The sequence below is a fragment of the Manis pentadactyla genome, chromosome 3 (genome assembly GCF_030020395.1).
Source record: "Manis pentadactyla isolate mManPen7 chromosome 3, mManPen7.hap1, whole genome shotgun sequence".
In the NCBI taxonomy this organism is placed as follows: domain Eukaryota; kingdom Metazoa; phylum Chordata; class Mammalia; order Pholidota; family Manidae; genus Manis; species Manis pentadactyla.
The window spans coordinates 105,903,259-105,913,675 of NC_080021.1; positions in this window are offsets into that span (position 1 = coordinate 105,903,259).

The following is a 10,417-nucleotide window of genomic DNA, read 5'->3' on the forward strand; positions in this document are numbered from 1 at the left end:
GTGCAAATTGTAGCGCTCCAAACTCTTACAACTACAGACTATTTACTGTTAAAAGAACATATGGCATGTGAACAGTCCCCAGGAATGGGTTGTTTTAATTTGTCTGATTTCTCTCAGACTGTTCAAGTTCAGTTGGACAATATCCACCATATCATAGATAAGTTTTCACAAATGCCTAAGGTGCCTTAATGGTTTTCTTGGTTTCACTGGAGATGGCTGGTAATTACAGATATGCTTTGGTTATGTAACTATACTCCTATTATGGTAATGTGTGTGCGCAATTTAAGTAGTAGCTTAAAACCTATATATGCTGAAGTTACTCTACAAGAAGATATGTCAAAGAAATAATCAATCTTCCCATGTTTTCTTCCGTCTGCTACTTCTATAGCTTTTCTTCTTCCTTCCTAATTACAACCCTTAAATAGAATTCGTGCCTCATATCAAATTTACCGAGTATCTTAACTACTCCAAGTGGTAAAGATACCTCAAGACAAATGCTGGGCATAGAAGCCACAGGGCATAAATATGCAAAGAAGTAAAAAGCTAACCTTTTCAAACAATAAGGCTTCCCTCTCACTTACCAACTTGACATTTCCCTGTATGGCCCCGGAAGATGACTGGTTGGCCAGAGACAGGTAAGATTCCTCAAGGGAGGAACAACCTAAGACAGGCACAGTCGCAGGGGGGCCATCAGGTGAGAAATTGGGGATCAACAGAGGTGAGGCTTAGAACCTCACCCCCCCTATTCTGAGAGAAATCTTCTGCATACGTGGATGTTTTATTGCCCTGGTCTAGCTTGGATTAACACATAGTCTACAGGCACACACCTGATCATCTACATGTGCTCTCTTACAACACTAAACTATGTTTTCTACCTTTATCTTGTATCTACCTACCACTTCAGCATTTTATTAAAAATAATAATAATAAAGAGAGAAATGTGGTATCCACATATAAATCAAGTATAAAAACCAAATGAGTATTCATATTTGAACTGACTGTTTAGAGTTCATAATGCATGAGCAAAACTGAAAGTTTCTGTGATGACTGCCCTTGTACTGTTCACTATGTAACTTATTCATTATGTAAGAATTTGTTCTCCATGTAAGAACTTGTTTGTTATGCCTCAGAAGATTGGAGACTGACGAAAATTAGGCTTGGGGTGGATTAATGATTGTACATTGAGCATTGACTCCCCTATACAGAATTTTATTGTCGTTAACAACCATTTGATCAATAAATATGAGAGATGCCCTCACAAAAAAAAAAAAAAAAAAAAAAAGGACAGACTTCCAATGGTAAAATAAGTAAGTAACCGGGATGTAATGTATAGCATAAGGAATATAGTCAAGATATTGTAACAGCTTGGTAGGGTGATAGCTGGAACCTAGAATTATGTATATAAATGTTCTACCACTGTGTTGTACACTTGAAACTAATGTAATGTAATACTGTGCGTCAACTACCCTTCAATAAAAAATAATTATTTAAAAAAAAAAAAAAAAAAGAATAATGGGTACACCACAAGAAGAAGAGAGGAAAACGGGAACAGAGAGTGTATTTAAAGAAATAATAACTGAGTGTTTCCCACACCTGGAGAAGAAATGATATATACAAGTCCACAAAGTTAATGCAACGTCCTATTATCTCAATACAAGAAGACCTTCTCAAAGACACATTGTATTAAAACTGTCAAAAGTCAACAATAAAGACTCTAACAGCAGACAAAGGGAAAAAAAGATGGTAACTTACAAAGGAACCCCCATGAGGCTATCAGCAGATTCCTTAGCAGAATTTCTATGGGCCAGGAGGAAATGGGATGACATATTCAAAATATTGAAAGAGAAAAACTGCTAGCTGAGAATACTCTAGCAGGCAAAGTTACCCTGCGGACGTGAAGGAGAAATGCAGTTTTCCCGAACAAAAGCTGAGAGAGTTCACTGCCACTAGATGTGCCTTACAAGAAATGTTGAAAGGAGCACTTGAAGCTGAAACAAAGAAATGGAAAGTACACAAAATTCTGATTAAGGTGATGAAAAGCCAGTCAGATTTAGAATACTGTAATACTTATAAAATATATATACTATTTTAAATATATTTTTAATATGTATTTTAAAATATACATATTTATAAAAAATATCCTATTAACTATATTATAAAGGTTAAAGAGAGCATTAAAAATAACTATATACTCTTAAATGACTAAATAACACTACTACAGTGTGCTAACAAAATCACAGCATAAGAAGAGATGATTTGTGATGTCAAAAATATAAAAGGGGAAGAGTAAAAGAATAGAACCTTTATAGGTAAATGAAGATAAACTGCCACCAGCAGAAAAAGGACTGATTTCTCTATGAGATGTTTTATGTAAACCTCATGGTAACTACAAAGCAAAAATCTAGAACAGAGACATGAAAGAGTAAAAAAGAAGCCAAGGAGTCTGAGCAAATCACCGTGGAAAACCACCAACTTACAAAGGTAGACAAAAATGTAAGGAAAAAGAAACAATGGAGAGACAAAATAACCAGAAGATAGAAGATAAAATGACAAAAATATAAACTCACATACCAATAACCACCATAAATGTGAATAGATTGAACTCATCAATCAAAAGGTACAGAGTGGCTGGATGGATAAAAGAAACAAGACCCTGACTATCCGCTGCCTACAGGAGGTTCATTTCAGCTCTAAGGACACACATAGGTTCAAAGTGAAATGATGGAAGATGATATTCCAAGCAAATGGAAATTAAAAGAAAGTGGGCGCAGTTATATTTATATCAGTCAAAATATACTTCAAGCCAAAAAGGGTAACAAGAGTCAAGATCATTATGTAGTGATAAAGAGATCAGTACATCAAGAAGGTAAAATAATCATAAGTATAGTCCTAATACTTGAGCACCAAAATATATTGAGTAATTAATAACAGATCTTAAGGGAGAAATAGACAATAATAAAATAATTGTAAGGACTTCAGTACCACACTGTCAGTACTGGATAAGTTTCAGACAGAAAATCAACAAGGAAACATTGGGATTGAGCCACAATTTAAACAAATGGACTTAATAGACATATACAGAACATTCCAAAAGTGTCAGAATCCACATTGTTCTCAAGTGCACATGGAACATTCTTCAGGATAGATCATATGATAGGCCATAAATCAGATCTTAGCAAATTTAGAAAATTGAAATCATACCACATTTTCTCTGGTCACAGTGGTAAGAAACTAGTAATCAAGAAGAAGTAAGAAGATATTCAAATATGTGGAAACTAAACTACACACTTGTAACCAACCATTAGGTCAAATAAAAAAAATCAAAAGGGAAATAAAAAATTATCTGAAAACAAATGAAAATGAAAACACAACATGCCAAATATTGTGGGATGCAGTAAAAGCAATTCTGAGAGGAAAGTTTATAGTAATAAATGCATATATTAAGAAATGAGAACAATCTCAAACAACCTAACTTTGTGTCTCAAGGAGCTCGAAAAAGAAGGACAAATTAAGGCCAAAGTTAGCAGAAGGAAGGAAATAATAAAGATGAGAGCAGAAATAAATGGGAATAGAAACAGAAAAATAATAGAGAGGACCAATGAAACTAGGAGCTGTTTCTTTGAAAAGATAAAATTGATAAACACTTATCTAGACTATGAAAAAATGAGAAGACTCAAATAAATAAAATTAGAAGTGAAAGAGACATTTCAATGGATACTACAGGAATACATAGAATCATAAAAGACTACTATGAAGAATTATATGCCAACAAATTACATAACCTAGAAGAAATGGACACATTTCCAAAAACACACAACCTCCCAAGACTGAATCAGGTAGAAACAGAAAATCTGAACAGACCAATAATGAGTAAGGAGAGAGATTGAATCAGTAATTGGAAAAACTTCCAACACAGAAAATTCCAGGACCAGATGGATTCACAGGAGAATGCTACCAAATACTTAAAGAAGATTTAATACCAATCTTCTCTGAACTCTTCCGAAATATCAAGGAGGAAGGAGCATTTCCAAACTCATTCTATGAGGCCAGCATTGCTTTGATACCAAAAGTACAGAAGGATTCTGTAAGAAAAGAAAACTGTAGACCAATATCATCGGTGAATGATGAATATAGATACAAAAATTCTCAACCAAATATTCACAGGCTGAATTCAAGGACACATTAACAGGATTATATGCCACGACCAAGTGGGATTTATCCCCTGGATACAAGGATGGTTCAATGTATGCAAATCAATAAATGTAATACATCACAGCAATAAAACAAAACATAAAAATCGCATGACCACCTCAGTAGATGAAGAAAAGCATTTGAGAATACATCTTTTCATGATAAAATACCTTAACAGCTTAGGTATAGAAGGAACATATTAAAGGCCATAAATGATAAACCCACAGCTAACATTATACTTAATAGAGATAAATTGAAAGCATTTTCCTGAGATCAGGAACAAGGCAAGGATGCCCATTCTCACCACTTGTATTAAACATAGTACTGGAAGTCCTAGCAGGAGCAACTAGGCAAGACAAAGAAATAAAAGGCATCCAAACTGGAAAGGAGGAAGTAAAATTGTCATTATTTGCTGATGATATGATCCTATATATAGGCAATCCAAAAGAACCAGTCAAAAATCTGTTGGAATTAAGCAATGATTTCAGCAAAGTGGCAGGATACAAAATCAGCTTCATTCCTTTACATTAATGACAGAAAATTTGAAAAAGAAGTAAAACCATCTCATTCATAGTAGCATCAAAAACAATACCTAGGAATAAATTTAATCAATGATGTGAAACATCTGTACAATGAAAACTACAAAAGTTTGCTGAAAGAAATTGAAAAAGACACAAATGGGAAGAAATCCATTAATGGATCAGAAGACCTGATATTGTTGAAATGTCCATACTACCCAAAGCCATCTACAGATTCAATATAATCCCCATCAAAATACCAAATGCATTCTTCACATAATACAAAGAATAATCCTCAAATTTGTGTGGAAGCACAAAAGGTCCTGAATAGCCAAAGCAATATTGAGAAAAAGGAACAAAGCCAGATATATCACACTTCCAGATTTCAAACTAGAGTTGACCCTTGAATAACATGAGTATTATGGGTACTGACCCTTGTGCAGTCAAAAATCCACCTATGATTTTTTACTCCTGCAAAACTAAACTATTAATTGTCTACCATTGACCAGAAGCCTTAACAGTAACATAAATAGTTTGTTAATACATATTTTGTATTTTATGTGTATTTCATACTGTATTCTTACAATGAAGTAACCTAGAGGAAAGAAAATGTTTCTTCAATGTGTCTCAAATCTCCAAAATTTTTCCCAATATATTTATTGAAAAAGACCTGTGTGTAGGTGCACTCATGCAGTTCAAACCAGTGTTGTTCAAGGGTGAACTGTTTACTACAAAGCCATAGTAACAAAACCATTATGGTACTGGCACAAAAATAACCACATTGACCAGTGGAACAGAATAGAGAGACCAGAATTAAAGCCTGGAATATAAAGTCAATTAATAAGCATCAAAGATGCCAAGAATACCCAGTGGGGAAAGGATAGTCTCTTCAACAAATGGCTCTAGGCAAACTTGGGAAACACATGCGGAACAATGAAACTGGACCCCTATCTCACAACACTCACAAAAATTAACTCAAAATGGATCAAAGACTTAAACATAAGACTTGATACAATTAAACTCCTAATGAAAATGTAGGAGAGGAACTCATTGATACTGGTCTTGGCAATAAGTTTTTGACATGATGCCAAAAGCATAAGCAACAAAAGAAAAAAATCAACAAATGGGGCTACATCAAACTCAAAAGCTTCTGCACAGAAAAGAAATTTAATGAAATGAAAAGACAATCTACACAATGGGAAAAAATTTTTGCCAACCATGTATGGTAAGACATCCCACAAAGGGAAAATAAAGAACTCAGTTAACTCAATAATAAGAAAATAGACAATCTGTTTAAAAAATGGGCAGAAGAACTAATAGACATTTCTCCAAAGAGAACATCAAATGGCCAACAGACACCTGAAAAGATGCTCAACATCCCTAATCATCTGGGAAATGCAAATCAAAATCCTAAGATATGACCTCACACCTGTTAGAATGACTATCATCAAGAGGACAAGAGACAACAGGTGCTGGTGAGGCTCTAGTGAGAGGGGAACCCTTATACATTATTGTTGGGAATGTTAATTGGTCCAACAACTGTGGAAAATAGCACAGAGTTTCCTCAAAAATTAAAAATAGATCTACTATACAATCCAGCAATTCCACCTCTAAGTATATACCTAAAGGAAACGAAAATAGGATTTTGAAGAGATATATGCACTCCCATGTTTATAGCAACATTATTCACAATAGCCAAAATAGGGAAACAACCCCAATACCCATCAAAAGATGAATGCATAAAAAGGATGGGTACATATGTACAATGGAATATTATTTAATCATAAGAGAGGAAGATACCCTCCTATTTGCAACAATGTGGGTGGACCTTGATTACATTATGGTGAGATAAGTCAGAGAAACACAGTAAGTGCTGTATGATATGGCTTATATGTGGAACCTAAATAAGTTAAACTTGTAACAAATAGAGTAAAATGGTGGTTACCAGGGGATGATGGGGAGGATAACAGTGATAGTGACTTAGGGGTACAAACTTGTAATGAGTAGTAAATAAGCCATAGAGATCTAATGCCCAGTATAATGAACATAGACAATAATATTGTACTATGAATGTGCAATGTGATAAATATCACCACGTCGGCAATCATATTACAAGGCTAAATGTATCAAAGTAACACACTGTATACATTAAACTTATACAATGTTACATGTCAAATATATTCAATAAAAACTATTTGTAAAAATTCCTGTAATAAATTAAATTTTAGATAAAAAGAGAAATCAGTATGCTATGTATAATGAGAAGGAAAGAAGTTAGGGCATTCATTAGTTAAAATAGCTAATAACTAAATGGGGCATAATAGCTTTAAAGGGTATATAGAAGAAGAGTGAGGAAATATGATTTATGCAATTACATCACTAGATTGTCTATCTTGAAGAAAGCACAAATTGCACAAATTCAATAAACTTGTATTAGAAACATATATAAAAAAGAAAGCTATAAAAGCTACATGTCCCAGATTCATAGATGTAAATTTTGTTCTGCCAATTAGGTGTACTCAGGCTGAGATCTGGAAGAAAGGATACGCATGCCATTTTCAGCAGCTGTTGTTGGCGAGCTGGGTCATGACATGCGAGAGTAGGAAGGGTCTGGGTGAGGGGCCCGGGGTCCTGTCTGGTCATCGGATTTGTGGGTATGGAGGGTAGCTGAAGCTATGGCCGAAGCTGCAGCTTCCTAACCTGTGGCTTGTCGTGCTGGAGTGACCTTGAAATCTGTAGTAGAATGGCAGCTCTGACGCTCCTCCAGTCTTGCCAATGTCTTTGTAAGTCCCTAACTAACACCCAATATTAAGCTCTCTGCTTCAACTATCTGGAGTAGTTTCTGTTTTCTGTACTCAGTCCTGGTTGTATAGTAACTAAACTCACCACAAAGGAAGACTGTTGTTCATTAACGCATTTATTTATTTGTTTGTTTATTCATTCATTCAACAATTGCTCATGGAGTTATGGAGTATTGGTCTGGCGTTAAGGCACTGAGGCCTCCCTGGTGGATGAGACACAGATTCTGCCCTTTAAGAATTTAGAGTAAGAGCCAGTGTCTGCAGTGGGGTGGGGAGGCAGTACAGAGAATTGTTAATGATTAAAAAGCCAGTGTGGAATGCCTAATAATATAAAAAAATGGAAACTAACACTCATTGATCATTCATTATATGTCAAATATTGCACTGGGATTTTATATGTCTTATATTCATTCTTCACAACAATCTAGTGAAGCTGGTTATTACCCTCATTTTGCAGAATCAAAACTCAAAAGGTTAAGTATCTTGTCTGAAGATCTGAATCAGCACCTGCATGTCCCCAAAGTCCACGATCTTGGAAAACATTAATAACCTTAGGCTGTGCTGTGCAGTTACCAGGCCCCCAGAAGAAATGCACAAAGGGCTCGGCCTCCGCGCCCCGTCAGCGTCTCAGTGTCTCAGCAGCCCACCAGCGTTCATTCGTCCATTCTGCTTTCCCTTCCATTTTGATTTCTATTATTTTCCCTTCCTTTCGGGTTCTCTTGGCCTGCCCAGCAGATAAGTTTTCTCTTTCCTTCTGCTGTTGATTTCCTCTGACTACACTTCTCTTCCCCTCAGTTTGGGCCTCTTCCATTTCTTTCTCCCTATGTCTTTCTTTCCTTCACCTACCTTGAATCATATATTCTCTGTCTCGTCCCTCCCTTTGGGTGCCCGCAGGCTCCCTGCGCCTCTGTGCCCCTCATCCTCGGCCTGCCTGTTTATCTCCGGGGGAGTCCGTGGTGCGGAGCCCTGAAGCCTCTGTGTTCAGGGTGGGGGGCAGATGATTTCATCTTTTCTTTTGGTTCTGCCTTTCGATGGGAGAATTAAAGAACTCTTACCTCTTAGTCGTCAGTGAAAATGCCCCTTTGTTAATAATGTAAGAGTTTTGACTTTCCGCCCTTGTCATCTTCAGACTCGGTTTCTGCCCCGGGTTGCTCTTGCTTTCATAAAACTCATCCTGGTGACGCCACTTTTCCTTCTTTCTCCGCCTGGCTCTGTAGGGAAGTAATGGTTTTGCCGATGTGTCAGCTGTAATGGGGAGGGCTTGGAATGTAGAAATCCCTGACAGATTTCTAAAAAAATTAGTGTTGACCTTGGTACAAATTGAACGAGGAATGAAAAGTTCTAAATGGATCTCGTACCCTGTTAATCTTGTCTTGTGCTGTGATCACGTGGTAATTGTGGGTCTCTCTGCTGGGGCGCCCCTTCTCTGCTGACAGGCACCATGCCCTGGTTGGGCGTCTTCAGGGAGAAGGAAAAGTGGTTTCAAGGGTAAAAGGGCAGTGTTTAAAAAGATCATCTTAAGAAAAAGGAAGAACTCCTGTTATACTTTTTTTTTTAAGGGCAACTTTAGCTTTTGAAATGACCTACATCTTCTCTTTTTCTTTCTTCCTTGCTTGTCAGATTCTATCCCAATATTCTGTTTGTCTCCCAGGATTCTAGTGGAATGGTTGCCTTTCAAAATTCCCAAATCTCCTTCCAGAAATTTCAGCAGTAAGATGCAGATTACTATTTATATTTTGTCGTAGGCATCTTAACCTTTTTAAAAAAGGTAATAATCACAAATGAATCATATAACTCAAGATCTCATTTCTTCTCCATTTAGTAAAAACATAAATGGGTGGAGTTAGGTGGTTTCTTCCGAGTAAATTACCTTTTCTTGGCCCTTAGGCTAGAAGGGCCCTGTCCCATCCCTGTGTGGAAGGGCTGAAAAAGTTAATGATATCCAAGACTGAGTTGGTGAAGAAGTCAGCATGTTCAAGGGAAAGTAAATCCCATTGTACTTTGTGACGGTGAGCCTGGCATTCAGATTTGGAAACCCTACTTTTTAAAAATTACCTGTAAATTGGAACTGATAGAGGAGGACAATTGGGGTGATGGGGTGGCTGAAACCCACATTATATAAGGACTGAGGAAGTACCTAGGTAGGTAAAGAGAAGGGTCTAGAATGGGAAACAGGAGAGGCAGGTAAAAAATACTGCTATATTATCATAGAATGGAACTTACCTTTTAATGTAGAACATAGGACATTGAGGTGTGAAGTAATGAGAAGAATCCTTTATTGAATATTTAGTACTTATGCTTAGTGCCTTATACTCACTTTCTGTTTTAATCATCCTAACAACCTCAGAGGAGGCATAACTATCCCCATTTAGCAGGTGAGAAAACTGAGGCTCAAAGAAGGTAAGAATCTAACCCAAGTTCAGGCCGTTAATAAAAGTCAGAGCAGAATTCATACTCAGGTCCCTCTGGCACTAAAGGCAATGCCTCTAAACACAGCACACCTATGTTTCAGAAAGAAGAAATGGTGATCAAACAAGTGCTTGGATGGGGAGAAAAACAAACATCATTTGTTTTGTGAATGGCTGTGTTTTTGTACCTTCCCACTTGATACTGTGAGAAATACATTGCCTCTTATTTCTGTACATTAGCAAGGTGAATGCATCCCACTCATCTCAATTTACAGAGCAAATGCCGTGGCACAGGTTCAATGGAAATTTTCTCCCTTGTGTTCCAATCTATTGCTGATGTGACAAGGACAGAATTGTCAGAGCAGCTTCTAATTAAATAGTTGAGAGCTTCATTAGGAAGATGTGGCTGGATGTGGGACTCACCAGGAAAGTGTTGACATTAATTGGTCTCTTGGCTGTCAGCCTTGGCACACAGAGGGACTGGACACTGAGGGGAGGC